Source organism: Lontra canadensis, unplaced genomic scaffold, assembly GCF_010015895.1.
Source record: "Lontra canadensis isolate GAN:19392208 unplaced genomic scaffold, GSC_riverotter_1.0 scaffold108, whole genome shotgun sequence".
In the NCBI taxonomy this organism is placed as follows: domain Eukaryota; kingdom Metazoa; phylum Chordata; class Mammalia; order Carnivora; family Mustelidae; genus Lontra; species Lontra canadensis.
The window spans coordinates 1,699,178-1,715,895 of NW_022631102.1; positions in this window are offsets into that span (position 1 = coordinate 1,699,178).

Consider the following 16,718-nt stretch of genomic DNA (forward strand, 5'->3'; position numbering starts at 1 on the left):
TAGTCTGTCCATTGGTTATTCTTTCAAGTAAAAGTGGTTTTCCAGGGGCACCTGGGGTGGCTCAGTAGGTGAAGCATCTGCCTTTGGCTCAGGTCATGATCCTGGGGCCCTGGGATTGAGCCCCGTGTCCAGCTACCTGCTCAGTGGGGAGTCTGATTCTCTCTCTACCCCTGCCCCTGCTCATGCTCTCTCTCTCTCTCAAATAAATAAAATCTTAAAAAAATAAAAATAAAAATAACCCAGGGGCACCTGGGTGGCTCAGTGGGTTCAACTTCTGCCTTCAGCTCGGGTCATGGTCTCAGGGTCCTGGGATTGAGCCCCACATCAGGCTCCCTGCTAAGCAGGGAGCCTGTTTCCCTTTCTCTCTCTGCCTGCCTCTCTGCCTACTTGTGATCTCTGTCAAATAAATAAATAAAATCTTAAAAAAAAAAACAAAAAAAACAACAAAAAAACCCAAACGGTGTTGTGTCAACTAAGTGGCTAGTTCAGCTTGTAACTCAAACAGTGGGTTGCACGTGTACTTTTGCTCAGGGCAGCCACTGCCTTTCACGGGGCAGTAGAAGGGCTAGTGGTGAACCGTGCATTTCTTCATGGAGAATATTAAACATTTGTGTACTCAGGGTTGAGATTTAATAAAAGTAACTCTTTTTATCCTTTTATCAACACATTTTATTATTTTTAAAAATAAAACAAATTTTATTTTTGTTTTTGTTTTTGTTTTTTTTTTTAAGATTTTATTTATTTATTTGATAGAGACAACAAGAGAGGAAACACAAGCAGCGGGAGGGGGAAAGGGAGAATCAGGCTTCCCGCTGAGTAGGGAGCCTGATGCGGGACTTGATTCCAGGACCCTGGGATCACGACCCAAGCCGAAGGCAGATGTCTAACTACTGAGCCACCCGGGTGCCCCTATCAGCACCTTTTAAAGTGAAACTGGATTTTTTTCCCTGTGAGTGCATGATGGTGAGGGGTACTAGAATTTGCTGTCCCTGCCTTGGCATGGGCCAAGGTTCCAGCAGCTTTATCCACTGTGACTTTTGGGCCATGGGTACAAATGTCTGTGCTGCGAGAAGGGTAAACAATGCTTTAGTATAATGGAAAGAGTTTTGACCTCACAGGTCCCCTGAAGGATCTCAGGACCCTAGGGTTCCATGGAACATATTTTGAGAACCACGGGTCTGGCTGCACTGGGCTCTTCCTCTGCCCACATGCCCGCTGGAGGTTGGCTCATCTGAAATTATTGAAGTTTGAGCATGTTTCCCCCCAGTAAAAATGACAAATTCATACAGTTCAAATAGATTATTTCCACATCTTTGCACGTCCTGTTCCACGTCCCTGGGGTCCCTTCCCATCTGTTGAAATTCTCCTCCTTCAAGATGTGGCTCCTAGACTCCCAAGTCTGATGCTCACTTTCTCCCCTGAAGTGCACATCACAGTCTCCCTTCGGCCAAGATCTGTCTCGTCTGATCATTGGCAAGTGTCCTGATGGCAGAGGACCAGCCATGTTTGTCTTTGTCCCCACGGGGTCTGGCATTGCCCTGACCACAATGGACAGAGGTGGAGGCGAGCTCTAGCTTCAGGGAGGGAGCCTTGGGCTGTGGAATTGGGTGGCTCTGATACCCACCCAGGATGAAGGTTCTGGGTGCCTACTTCACACATGGCGGCCTGATTTCCAGGAGGAAGCCAGTACTGTCAAGTCTGGACTCTTCTATCAGGAGGAGTCCCTGGGGCATTTATCCCAGAAACCCAGCCACCAAGAAAGGTCCAGCCCTGTGGGAGGCCCCGTGCCGCTGCTCCAGCCAGCAGCCCCCCCGGAGGACCCTGCCCTGAGCCCCAGGATTCCTGTAGCCCGGCTACCATCAGATGTAGCATTGGAATTAAAGGCCAACACAGCCTGTGGCTGTCTATACCCCTGGAGACTTACTGGGTGAGGAAGCCCTCTTGGTTGGTGTCAGAAGAGCCAAGAACAGAGGGACAGTCTTCCCGGAGTCACCTCGGTCGCCCACGCCTCCCTGGGGGGACGGACACTTGCTGCTGCTTCCAGGCTGCGGGAACTGGCCGCGGTGAACAGGCCTCCATTTCACAGCAGTCCGAAGTGGTCAAGTCGTTTGTCCTTTTCCTTCCTTTTGTCCTCCTGGACGTCATTCTCCTTTCTGGGGAATAAAAGAATAGCTCCTGTACATCTGTGTTTAAGACGGGCTGTGGCCCGGACCTCGTGGAAGGGTTCCCATGCCTGGTAGCCTCTCCCCGAGGCTTGGGCCCGGAGCTCCGCTGTATGGTGTAGTAGATGGCCAGTTTGTGTCTGTATTTCCTTTGTCCCTGGAGATGCTGAAGAGTTTTCAAATCTAAATTTCCAGGTGTAAGAGTCTTTTTGTGTTCAGATTTTGTTTTTAAGACCCAGTTTTATTACAGGGAATCAAACAGTGCTGCCCGTGTGGTCTCTGTTTCTTGGGAGTGGTTCAGCCTGTGGCCCTGATCGCCCCCCAGCCCGGGCCCCACACGCCTCGTCCACAGCCTGGTCCTTCCTTAGGGCTGACACACTTTCTGGCCTGGAGTCCAAAGGGAGGGCCTCACATGCCTCATATTTGTAGAAAGAAGTCGCTTGTTTGTCTGTTCCCTCCTTCTCTCTGTCCTCTGGCCTTCCCTCCATGTGCCGCACCTGCTGGAGAGAATGGCCAGGCCATCTCCTTCCTGAGCTTCTATCCCGGTGGGTCTCAGCCCCTTCTCTTCCTCTCTGACACCCCACAAGCACCGTTTGTTCTGACTGTGTCCCTGGGGTGGTTTCTGACCCAGCGGGGAGGACCATGGCTGGCAGGGATCAGAGCCGATGCCTGTGGGCTGCAGAGCCCCAGGGACAGCCCAGGGACCAGCCCCATCTTCCACCCCAGGGCTGGACCACAGGGAGAGACCTCTGGGCATGGGGCCAAGTGGGGAGGGTCCCCAGATGTGGATTCTCCATCCCAATCACATTATATAAGGAAGCAATCGAAAAACAAAACAAAAGAAAAAACTCGAGCCATACATTTCATTTAAAGACATCCCGGATGGAGGCTGGGCAGTTGCAAACACTGATCCTCTCCTAAGGGAAGTGCCTTCATTCTGGATGTCAAATTACTCCTACAGATAGTTTCCAAAGGACACTGAGCTCCATGCAAAAAAGAGAAAGCGTGCAAGGACAGAGGGGCCACGAGCGAGACCCAGCAGGGCTGGCAGACGGCCCGCGAAGCCCAGCTCCCAGTCACACTGTGTCCCCGACACGGACGGCTGAGCATTACCAACGGTGCCGGAGAAGTAAGACACGAGCTTAAAAATGTCCGCAGGGGCCGAGGCTGACTTCTGGCACTGGGACTGGCGAGGGGCCTTTGGGGCCTCTTGGGGAACAGAGTCACCAGACGGGTTCCTTAGCATCATGAAAAAACCCCGTTCTAACAGTTTCCCTTCCCTGAGCCTCCTGTGTGATGCCAAGTGTGTTCCTGGCTCTCTGTCTCATTCACAGCAGCCCACTGGGGTGGCCAAGCTTCCAGAAATGCTTTAGGACCAATCCTGGGCGCCCTCACCAGGACACTGGTCCCATGGCATCACGAGAGGGTGCTCCCACGTCAATGAATGCCTCTTACCCTCTGGACTCTCTGCCCCAGGGTCCCTTCCCAGCTGGCTCCCCCCAGTCCCTGGGGGTGGGCAGTACTTCCCAGACATGGCAGCTCCTTCCCCATATAACCTAGTCCCCTGGGAGCAGAGACTGTGTGTCCCCACTTGGGTGTGCCTGGTTCTGGCCCAGGTTGTTGGTCTGAAGGCATGAGGGCTGATGAGGTGGGGTGGGGGCAGACCCCCCAGGTGGGGGGAGGCTTCTCCCACTCCCAAGGCTGCCCTCAACAAGAGGTCAAGGAGAGTCTGCTGGTGAGCAGCCTGGTTCCCCTGGAACGTTCCACATTCAAATGCAAGGGCTCTGATGGGATGACCCTGGCTGCCGATGGGGGCACCCACTCAGCACCCACTCAGCGCTCAGCAGTACTTTGAATGGGTGCTAGATGTCAGGCTATGATCTGATCTCATGGGTGGCAGAGCTGAAAATGTGACAGGCCTCCTCTAGCCAAGACGGCGCTCTGACAGGAGCAGAGTGGCTTTCAGACACGGATGGCGATGTTGGGAGGGACGAGGCTGAGAATCTTCGAGACCACATTCCTGCGAGCCCTCTGAGCCAGCAGGAGTAAGGCTCCCCCTTCCCCTGAGAGTCTGCAGAGCCTTCCCCCGAGGCAGGTGTCTTGCGAGATGTCACTCTCCAGATGTCTCTCTCCAGCTCTGTCCTTGCCAGGCCTCAGGGGGTCCCAGCTGATAAACACGGTGGGTACTGAAGACAGAGGAGCAGGGGAATACAGTCTCTGTCTGAGGGATGAGGGTGGCTGGGGCTTGGTTCTTCACCAAAGCGCACCTGGCTGAGATCTGCTGTAGGGCTGAGAAGGGGCTAGGGTTGCTGCTGGAAACTTGCAGGGGAGGGGATGGAGGGGATGGGGATAAGAAGGGTAGACGTGAGCGAGTGGGCGTTGGTCTAGTTCTGTCTGGCGCTCCATTTGGTGTCGTGTTTCCTGAAGCTCTTACAGATGCATCAACATTTATGTTTGTTATGGTCTCTTGATGAATGGACCTCTTTGCTCTTTTTTATCTCTGATAATAATCCTTCCTCTGGGGGTGCCTGGGTGGTGCTATGGGTTAAGTGTCCGACTCTCGATTTCAGCTCAGTTCATGGTCTTAGATCGGGCCCCGTGTGGTGTGGGGCTCCATGCTCAGTCAGGAGACTGAGGAATTCTTTTCCCTCTGCCCCTCCCCACCACCCTTGAGCTCTCTCTCTCTGAAATGAAGAAAATCTTAAAAATAATAATCCTTTCTCTGAAATCTATTTTATCTGATGTTATTAGAGCCACATAATTTTTCTTTGATTGGACATGACATTTTTTCCATCCTCTTGATTTTTTTTTAAAGATTTTATTTATTTATTTGAGAGAGAGAGAGAGAGAGAGAGAGAGAGCATGAGAGGAGAGAGGTCAGTAGGAGAAGCAGCTCCCTGCTGAGTAGGGAGACTGATGTGGGACTCGAACCCAGGACTCCATGATCATGACCTGAGCCGAAGGCAGTTGCTTAACCAACTGAGCCACCCAGGTGCCCTCCATCCTCTTACTTTTTTTTTTTTTTTAATGGCACAAAAGGATTGACTCAAATTTTATTCTCTCTTCCATGAATTTCTTCTGTTACCTTTTTTTCTGGTGTAAAGCTTTAGGCGAAATCAGCCATAAACAAAACTATTTGCCAACAAACAGAATCAGGCTTCAATCATATACAGTTGTATATGATTATCAAGCTTTATAACTGATTCTTTTAGATCAGCTTACACATACCATATAAGGCCAATAAACATGCCAATATAAAAGTATAAGGAAATGGGTATTTTAAAAAGGATCACATTTTGAAGAACACCAAGAGAAACCACAAAAGATAGGGGGCTTACATTGCCAAAAGCAATTAAACAGAAATATATGAATCCCTCAATCATTTTCCTTTTTCTTTTTTCTTTTTTTGAAGGTAATGGAAATGTTTATTATTTTTATTTTGGTGATGATTTTATGGTTGTATACAATTATTAACACTAAATTGTACACTCTAAATATATGGAATCTATTGTATGTCAACACATCAATAAACTGATTTAAAGAAAAAAAGGTTGATGGTGATAGATGACTGCTATGACCCCTTTTCCTTATAGTATATATTTTTTAATTTTTAAATTTATTTTCAGCGTAACAGTATTGTTTTTACACCACACCCAGTGCCCCATGCAATCTGTGCCCTCTCCAATACCCACCACCTGGTTCCCCCAACCTCCCACCCCCGCCCCTTCAAAACCCTCAGATTGTTTTTCAGAGTCCATAGTCTCTCATGGTTCACCTCCCCTTCCAATTTCCCTCAACTCCCTTCTCCTCTCCATCTCCCCTTGTCCTCCATGCTATCTGTTATGCTCCACAAATAAGTGAAACCATATGATAACTGACTCTCTCTGCTTGACTTATTTCACTCAGCATAATCTCTTCCAGTCCCGTCCATGTTGATACAAAAGTTGGGTATTCATCCTTTCTGATGGGGGCAAAATACTCCATAGTGTATATGGACCACATCTTCCTTATCCATTCATCCGTTGAAGGGCATCTTGGTTCTTTCCACAGTTTGGTGACCGTGGCCATTGCTGCTATAAACATTGGGGTACAGGTGGCCCTTCTTTTCACTACATCTGTATCTTTGGGGTAAATACCCAGTAGTGCAATGGCAGGGTCATAGGGAAGCTCTATTTTTAATTTCTTGAGGAATCTCCACACTGTTCTCCAAAGTGGTTGCACCAACTTGCATTCCCACCAACAGTGTAAGAGGGTTCCCCTTTCTCCACATCCTCTCCAACACATGTTGTTTACTGTCTTGTTAATTTTGGCCATTCTAACTGGTGTAAGGTGGTATCTCAATGTGGTTTTGATTTGAATCTCCCTGATGGCTAGTGATGATGAACATTTTTTCATGTGTCTGATAGCCATTTGTATGTCTTCATTGGAGAAGTGTCTGTTCATATCTTCTGCCCATTTTTTGATATGATTATCTGTTTTGTGTGTGTTGAGTTTGAGGAGTTCTTTATAGATCCTGGATGTCAACCTTTTGTCTGCACTGTCATTTGCAAATATCTTTTCCCATTCCGTGGGTTGCCTCTTTGGTTTTTTTTGATTGTTTCCTTTGCTGTGCAGATTTTTTGATCTTGATGAAGTCCCAAAAGTTCATCTTCGCTTTTGTTTCCTTTGTCTTTGGAGACATATCTTGAAAGAAGTTGCTGTGGCTGATATCGAAGAGGTTACTGTTAAGCTATTTTGTCTTCATAATTAAAGCAGGTTTCTTACAGGGAGCGTACAGCTGGATCTTTTAAAAAATTTTTTTTAACTTTTACTAAATCTAATAATTTCTGCTATTTCATAGGGGAGTTTAGACCATTTCCCCTTATGTGAGTATGTCCTTTTCTCCTCTTCCATCTGCGTCATTCATTGTTCTGCTTTAACAGGTTGTCTGTTCTTATCCTAATGGGTTCCATTTTCTTATTTGTTGATTGCTAGATACTGGGAAATCAGATGATATGAAGTTTACGTTTTTGGCCCTAGATATATTTTTTAAAGATTTTATTTATTTATTTGTCAGAGACAGAGGGCAGAAGCAGGCAGAGGGAGAGAGAGAAGCAGGCTCCCCACCAAGCAAGGAGCCCAATGCTGGACTTGATCCCAGGAGCCCGGGATCATGACCTGAGCTGAAGGCTGAGGCTTAACCAACTGAGCCACCCAGGCATCCCAGCCCTGGGTATTTTTATATTCTGTAAATATTCTTGTACTTTGCTCTGGGATGCAGTTCAGTTACTTGGTGGGGTCCAACAGCATTTGGTCTACAGTTAGTTTTACCCGTGCACCTACTCCTAGGACAGGACACAGAAGGCAGCGTGCGTCCACCAAGCCATGGCCAAGAACGCTCAGCAGCGCTCACTCCGGACAACCTAACAGCCAGCCCCAGCGCGGTGGACAGAAGTCGGCCACTCTCGCACACGGGAACGTGATCCCGCAAACAGAAGGAAGGAGCCACACCCGCCCGGCCGCACATTCTGGGACAACCCAGCACGGAGGGTCATGCCGTAGGCGTCCCTGTGGACGACGGCTGGCGACAGGTGACAGTTCCGCTGTGAAGAAACCGAGCTGCTTCCCTGTGGGGACGACAGGGGAGGAGAGACGACGGGGCTTCTGGGGTAGCGACTCAGGGAGGCTCACGCCATGCCCATGTTCGCGGCTGCCCACCCACGATCTGCTCTGGTTCTACAAGTACGACACCCTTGACTTCAGAATTTCACTCACACGAGCTCGCAGACAGGCCCGTGTAGAAACTGCCCATCCCCGGAGGCCGTCAGGGGCAAGGGTCTGACCCTGATCTGGCTTGGACATCTGCTTTGACCCTGGTCGCCCGTGGCACCGCCGAGGGGCAGCGACCCCCCCGAGTGCGCGCTGCTGGCCACGGGGAAGTGACGGCAAAGACACCGCAGCGCCTGGGCTTCTCGGGCTGAAAATGCCCCCCAGCCCTGCCTTCCCTCCCTGGGCTCAGCTGCCCCCTCAACACCCAACAATCCACCCGGCTCTGCTCCCGGAGCCAATGGCTGGCAAACAAGCCCTCCTCATCCCCAGCCTCCGCACCCCACCCCGTCCTCACTTAGCCATCGTCCTGCCAGGCACGGGACACTGACATGTCCTTCCTGCGCTCTGCCCACGGGGAGGAGAAGCGCGCAGAGAGACGTGCCCTCGATCTCCGCCAAGAGGAGACAAGGGTCAAGGACAGTCTGGCACATTCAGGGCATCAGCAGCCCCAAAGGAGTCAGCGGAGCCACCTGTCTGGGGCCCGGGTGGCCCCAATCAGGGGTTTGGCCAAGGCAGCCATTCCTAACAGGAAGCGGTTCTTCTCAACTGTGGCCACAGCAAAACGCTCCTTGGAAACCACTAGATGCAGAATCCGTCAAATGACGTCAGAGGACTCACACCATCAAGGACAGTGAACTCAGTTCTGCAAGTACACTGTAGATGACCCCCGCCGACTCGGGGCGCGGCCACGGACCTCAAAACCACAGGGGGAGGGGGCCGGTTCTCATTTCCAGGCTTTCCGGGCAATTCCAATGCACCAAAGCTCTAGATCGCCCCCCAGCTGGGAGCGGCTTCTGAGGGGAAACCATCTGTCCCAAGTAAAACACAGGGTCCCTTACCAAGGTCATTTCCGACACATACCTGGACGCAGACCAGAGGAGCAAGGGAGCCTTTGGTTAGGATCTGTTGTCCCGGAGGGAGGGAGGGATTCTGGTGTCCCCGGTGCCCTTTGGTTCGGCGGAGACGTCTGCTCTCTCCCACCATCAGGACAAGGTTTGCCAGGACAGAGCTGGGGTCCCCAGCCCGTGGGGGACCGGAGCCCCCACACTGAGTGTGCCAGGGAAGCCGGGCACCTGCATCTGTGGGAGCCAGTCCTGAGGCAGCACCGGGGCCGCGGGGAGAGCACGAGCCCTCTCAGGGGAGGAGCGAGCCCTCCCTGGCAGCCCGCCCTTGCTGTGGGGGCTGGGAGGCCCGATGAGCTTTAACTAGAACCTCCTGGGCCTTTCCTCCACCTGGAACCTGCCGAGCAGGTGAGCTGACTTTCCAGCGCCCGTCATTCCCCTCATCGTGAAAGTGTCCTCGCCGAGGAGACCTACCGGCCAGGCTGTGGGGAGACCCCAGCCCGCTGCTTGCCCTCCATGCGGCTGGCACCCCGGTGGACCTCCATTCTGGCCACACGTGAGAGTCCCCCGGGCGGGTCTGGAACCAGTGGCTTCTGTCCACTTGGGCCTGAGCCGATTCCCCCGGGGATTTCTGTGGCTGAGGACGCATGAGCCTCCTGGAGGATGGTCACTCGGGGTGAGAACGAGCCGCCCTGCTCCACTCCGGTGGGCTACGGGCTGGGGGAAGCGCTGGCAGCTCTCCCTGGGGGGCCGCTGCTCCGGGCTTCCCCTTCCTCCGGGTCCGAGGAGCCAGCAGTCCCTGTCCCATCACACCCCAGGGGCAGGGCTCTCTCTGTGGACACTTTCCAAGTGGGCTGTTTCCTGCGGTGTGAGCCCAGTATTTCGGGGTTCAGCTACAGTGTCTGGGACAGTGTGATCCTGCACATGGGTGGTGTTCTTTCCCTGGGGGCTCGGCCCTGCAGGGGCCCACGCCTGGAAATGGGGGCCAGCCTGGTCCCTGGCGGGGCTGGAGCCGGGCCCTGCCCATGATGGGGGGTTCCTCCTGCCCCTCCTTCTCTGGCGTTTTGGCAGGGATGCCCCCTGGTCTCAGGGGCTCTCTCTGGAGAGAGAGCAGGTCAGACCTGCCTTTGAATGCTGTCCCACCTGTCCCTACCCTCCTCCTGCCTGCTCCCCGCTCCTCTGGGATGGGGTCACAAAGGGAAGGGGGCCCTCGCCCCAGAAAAGCCTTCCCTCAGGTCCCGCTGAGAAGACTTTATCAAGGGACAAATCCAGTGACAGATCATGATCCACATTGGAGAGGCTCCCACGAGGAGAGGGGGCCCCGGGGGGGTGTTCAGATGGAGGCAGGGACCAGGTGTCCCAGGGGAGGGGACTCCAGAGACTAGAGCCTCAATGTGAAGCTCCCTGGCAGGCCCCCTTCATCTGCCCTTGGGTTTGGGGTCCTTCCTGCAGGGATGGGGTGGACAGGCTTCAAGTGCCCTGCCCAGACAAGCCTGACCTTGAGCAAGGTCAGCCTGGTTCTAGCCTCACGAATGGATCCAGAATGGCCAAGCCATCCCTCCATTTCCTGGGAGCTTTCTTGCAGGGACCCGATCAGCTTCTGGGCCTCTCCTTGTTAGGTGGGGAAAGCCAGGGACCGACTGAGGGGCCCTGGGTGGGTGGGGTTTGGGCAGAGGCCAGGCAGTGAGGCTCAGAGCAGCACCAGCCGGCTCTCCCCGGCCTGTGGTAGGGTGGGAGAAAGAGCTGCATCGGAGGGGACTTGTCCTAAGATCTCTAGGCTCGGGGGAGAAAAAGTAGACACAGTGTCAGCCCAGCAGACCAGACAGAGAGACTGTCCTCTCCCAGGGCCCCAGCCCCCCTGCTGCAGAGATGGGCAGCGGACCCTGCAGGGTTTGGGCCCTTAGAGCCTGAGGCATTCTGGGCTGGGACCTGCTTGTCAAGGCCTGGAGGGGGTGACTGGGCAGGGACTCTTTCTGATGGCAGCCCGGGCCTGCAGACTCCCCAGGACCCCTGTTCTGGCCCCACAACCTGCAGGTAAGGAGGGAGCCACGTTCTTATCTGTGCAAGGCCACACTGGGACATGGGGTCCATGGGGTCGGGGTGCTGCCTGAGGCCCCACCTACAGCCCAGAGGGACGCCTGTTTCCAGGCACAGGGCACGAGGGGCTGTGGGGTGTGGGGACCTGGAAATTGACCTGCTGGCTGTGCCGGGACCCGGATGGACGCTCAGGGGACATGGTGGTGCATCCCCTTCCGAGAGCTGGCGGGAATACGAGCCGCTGGGCCAGGGAGAGAGGCACCAAGTAGGGAGGCCCAGACCCGGGTCTGCTCCGGGGCTGGCTGCACCTCTGCCCTGGAGCCCAGGTCCCCCCCATCGGTCCCCAGGGGTCCCCCACACCTCACCCGGCTCAGGGGCACAGGAAGCTTGGCAGCTTCCTGGGCAGCAGCGGCTGCAGAGGATGGGGCAGGGAGGGCGGGGTCCTGGGGCAGGTGGGGAGCGTCCCCTCCCCACTCCAGCTTTGACGTCTGGGAGTAATTGGAGCCCCAAAGCCAGGGTGGGCAGTCTGGTGGCATCTGCCTTCCACGCTGCGCTGCGTCTGTCCCAAGTGGGGCGCGTCCTCTGTGCTGAGTGCAGTGTAAAGGAAGGAGCGCTGGGAGGGGCTCCTGACCTTGTCCAGAAATGCACCCCTCGCTGGCGGTGACCCATCAGGAAGTCGTGCTGCAGGAAACACTCCTCCTTCCCGCCAGGCTCCCTGGAGGAAAGCAGCAGCTCTCTCCGTGTCTTATCTTAGAAGCCGAGGTCAAGGGAGATGGCCAAGTGGGGACACGTGTGGGGTGGGTCCAGGTCTGCTGCTGGAGCTACTGTCCACGGGGCGGCTTGTCCAGAGTGGGGGCGTGGTAAGCAGCAGACCCTGAAATCCACAGCAGTACCGGGACTCTGGCAACTTCAGGATTTTGAAAAACGCAGTATTTTTATTTAGTATCATATTTGTTCTCACCTCAGTCATCCATTTTTTTGTTTTAGTATTTTTATTTTATGCATTATTTTATTATTATATTTTTATTATTTATTATTTTATATATTAATTTATTATTTTATTAGTATTATTTTACATCTTTTCTCTATTAATCCCACTGCCTGAAAATTAGAGTTTTTGCGGGCTCCCCTTGTGGTGGCTTATTCCTCATCTGTTCAGTATCTTTTGACCGACCGTGAACTTGATCTGAGAGGACAACAGGAAGCCCCGGCTCGAGGTACACCCCTCCAGAGAAGCTGGCATTTCTTTGGGTGGCGTCCTTACACAACTACCCATCTGGGCCCGTTTAATACTTATTTTTCAGCTTGCTGTTTCCAGGATCTAAAGGGATGTTCACTTTAAACCCAAACCTTCCAGAGGACAGACCCTTGTAACAAAATTAGGGAAGACCCTTTCTTTTTGTCCTAGCAAGAGTACTGGGTAGGACAATTTCTTTCTCCTCTCCTTTTGTTGATGGTTGGAAAACTCTCAAAATCATTCATTCATAGAGGATATGGCCCTTCCGGGATGCACAGTTCATGTGGGGGTCCTAGGGCTGACTGGGAACTTTATACAGGTTCAAAGTCTTACCTCCCATCTCCATGACACCCCATAGCCTTGATGACCAAGACCGTGAATCGCCGCTGTGGCTCTCTGCCTGAGCGTCGGCTTGGACTTTGGTTTCCAGCAGCTTTTCTGTTCGGGGTTTTTCCTTTTTTCAACGTTGCAGATATGCAAGAAAGTGTTTGGTGACAGTTCATCCAGAATTTCTAGTCTTGAAAATCCTTGCCAGTCATCTGACCAACTTGAAGGACAGAAAGGGAGGGATCGCTGGGCTTTGCGATGACCCCATCCGCATTTGTCCACATGCACACCCTCCCCGGCAGAGACCACCCGCGTGTTGGCACTATTTCCAGCAGTTCTCAGAGGACCGTTGCTCGCCCCCCACCTGCACTCCCCCTACCCCAGGAGGTTTGCACAGTTGTTGTCTGCAGATGCCAACAGCAGGTGCTGCTTCCCCAGGAATGCTGGTCCTCCTCTGTGCTCAGAGGTACTGGGATCCCGGTTCCTCCCCCGGAGGTCAGAGATTCTCTTTGGTTTGGGGTTTAAGTCTTGGAGGGTCAAAAGCTCCGCAGCACTACAGGCTGTAAGAATGAGGCAGGCCAAGAGACTTGGGACAGGGGAGCACCGGGAATATGGTGTGAGGTTTGCTCCTGCAGTTCCCTGCCAGAAATCTCCGGGGCCGCGGCTCCCACTGGAGATGGACACGAATATACTGGTTTGCCTACCACTGGGCAGGTGAGTCCGAAGCGGGGATTGAGGGAAGGAAAGCCTGGAGCGCAGCCCTCTGAAGCCGCCTGCTCTGACCCAGACATCAGCTGTGGAAGGTAATCATTGTATTTACATGTTCGTGAGTCCCTGTGCCAGATTCCTCCCTTGTTGGGGTCTTGGGCAGGACCACTGGAGGTGGTGTTGACTGGGCCCTCTCACACCCTACCGTAAACCCGGGATTATTCTGTACTATGGCATACAGCCTTTTGCAGCCAGCCAGCCTCAACAACCAGTTAGCAAATCTAGTCCATTAGTACACTGAGGAAGTAACATACCAGGCCACATGAGGGTCTCATTCAGAAAGGCAAGCATTTAACCAGTCAACAAATATGGTCAGTTTGGCTAGGATGGCATCCTCCTGCTTCACAAAATTCAGGGTGCCACGCAAACTTACACAGTAAAAACCATGGCTCTCCTGGGGGAAAGTAGAGCTGCGACACAGCCCTCAAAATAGTTCATCAGTGACACGCTAAACACAGACAGGAACCTAAGGGTGGCTCACTTATGTACCTGAAATTGTTTTGAAAAATCCATTCAAGCCATAATAAATGTGGCCATTTGTCTAAAAGCCTGAAGCTTGCTTGCGCAAGGATACACGGGGAGGGGCGCGGCCTGTGGGGTGCTGCGCGGTGGGGGGGCAGGGAGTGCCTGACCCACACGGCATGGTGCGCTCACAGCACGGAGGTCTTCAGGCGCGGGGACGTGTGTGTGGGCATCGGGTACCCTACACACCTCAGTCCCGCTGGGGCACTTTTCTGTTTACCTTGCCAATAAAATCACACAAAATGCAACATGTACACTCTGTTCAAATCGTCCCGTTATTCTTCAGTCGCGCTGGAAAAAATTCACATTTCCGAACAGAGCGTCGCAGCAGAGTGGTAGTCTCGGGTCAGCGGCGAGCCATAGCCTGTCTCTGCCCTCATGGGAGTGACACTGTAAGGAGGGAAACGAGAAGCCAACAATTGCACACAGCACGCTAGGAGCCCCTCCACTCGCGTGTCGCAAGCGAACCCCAGAGGATGGTATCAGGTGGGGACTTTGGAGTGATCAGGCGAACGGCGCCCGTATAAAACAGACTCTAGAGGGCTCCCGTGCCCCTCTTGCCTGATGAGGACAGTCGTCTGTGCACCAGCAAGCAGGTCCTCACCAAACACTGACTCTGCCAGCGCCTCGACCTTGGACTTCGCAGCCTCCAGAACAGAGAGAAACATGTTTCGTTTAAGCCCCCAAGGGGACTTAAGGGGACCAAGCAGGGCAGCAGGACAGTAGGGACGGATTTGCAGTGGGTGGTACTGGGGTCACTTCCTAGAGCTGATTTAACAGAGTCCCAGAGGGGGTTGGGGGGTGTTAACCGGGAATCGGCTGTGTCCCAGTTCTGGAGGCCAGAGGTCCTAGATCAAGGTGTCAGCAGGGGTGGGCCCTTCCCCGGCTGTGAGGGAGGACCTGACCCAGGCCCCTCGCTCGCCCTTGGCTTCAGTGGGCTGCCCACATCTTCGGCATTCTCTGACTTGTGGAAACACCAGTTCCCCTTCGCGTGGCATTCTCCCCGTGTATCTGTGTCCAAACTACCCCCTTCAAAAAGAAAAAGGATTTTATTTATTTATTTATTTGGAGAGCCTGAATGGGGGAGGGGCAGAGGGAGACGGAGAATCTTCAGCAGACTCCCCGCAGGGCTCCATCCCATGACCCCGAGATTATGACCCCCCAAATTACCCCTTTTATGAGGACAGTAGATATATTGAATTAGGGGCTACCCTCCGCCAGTGGAACCCCATCCTAACCGATTACATCTGCAATAACCTTATTTCCAGATAAGGTCACATTCTGAGGTACAGAGGGCTAGAACTTCAACAAATGAATGCAGTTCCACCTTTCACAGCTGGTAAGGAAAGACACCTTTAAGCAAGTGACATTTGAGCAAAACCCCTTGGTAAAATGAGGGAGTGAGCCACGCAGACATCGGAGGGAACAGCATTCCAAGAGGAGGGAACAGCAAACGTGAAGGTTGTGTGATGAGATGCGGACTAGCACGCTGAAGGAAGAGGCAGGATCACTGTGTCCAGAGGCATCGGGGAGAAGAGGGGTGAGAGATGAAGTGAGAAACAGAATGACTCATCAACGGGAAATCCATCAACTACGAGCCATAGAATTAACCGAATAAAAGGGGGAAAATTGATAAATTCAATGGAGACCAAAAAAAAAAAAAAATCCCAGCAGACATCTCCAATACAAATTCTAAGGTTTAAATAGACAAAAATTTCCTCTTACGGTGAAGGATACACATCATATGAGTGGCGTGTGGTAAAGGCATTTCCGTTAAGCAGAAATGCAGAGGGATAGCAGCTGTCACCTTCGTGGGTCGACATGGATGTTTCTGGAGTCCAGCTGAAGCGCTAAGTAAAGGAAACAAGCAGTGTGCTCATCATTGTTTGCAGATAATGTGCTCCAAGGTCACTCCCTTCCAAAGGAGGCATTTTCAAACTATGAGACGGGAGTCAGCCATCATTTACTCCTTCTTCTCGCATGTTCTGGGTCTATCTGCTTGCTGTCATCATGGCTACGCAAGCCAGCTGGCCTCACAGGTAGAGCCTGGCCGGTTAGGATACGGCATGGGTGGAAGGGGGAGCATTTGTTCCCGTGGTGGGGGTGGGGGAGCCGACTTTTGTTAATGGCTTTAAAAGCCCCCGGAAATACTAATGATAGGCTCAAATTAGCCAACTCTCAATTTAAGATACTCTATGGCAGTCTGACACTTCCAGGGGACACTGGAGCCCCCCGTCTCCTGCAGGCACAAGGCACAGGGCACTGATGATGAAAACCAGGCCAGATTTCCCACAACTCATAATGTTGTTGATACTTCTCTCTTCAGTCACGTTTAATCAACTCTTTAGCCTATCAATGTTTTGTGTTAATTAAAACAGTTAATGATCATATTTTCTATTTCTAGAAGTTTTTTTTTTTTCTTTTGGAGAAGCTCTTTCAAATTACTTGCCCATACTTTACAGTCTCTTGTTCCTTGCTCCAAATTTTAAGCTTCCTTTTTATTTCCTTAAATACGTGAAACATAATTATCTCATTATGTGTCTGAGAATGCCAGAGTCTGCAGTTTTCTGGACATGGTTTTATGTCTGTGCTTCCAACAGCTCTCAGAGTGGGTTTTTCCCTGTTGTGTTTTGCAACTTTTCAGCAGTGAGTTGCCTCTTTTCCCTCAAAAGCTATCTGGGGGACGTTGTTGAAACCTGGCTGGAACTTTCATCCCTTCCGTGAATACTCACAGTTAACCTTTTTAAAAAGACATTTTTACTCTTGTTACTTTGCAGTCGGAGAATGTCTCATGAGACGTCTCTAGATATCAGGTTGTCTGTTGTATCGCATGTATGATTCATATTATAGGTTAAGGATGCTCTCTTCCCTGTTTAGGGAAAAGCGTGTTCTGTGATCACAGACACCAGTGTGGAGAACATATCCTGTTGGTGTTTAAACTTCAAGCTTAGCCAGCATTGGGGCCGTGTCTCCCTCCAGGGCTGCACCAGAATGACAGCTCACTGGCACCCTGAC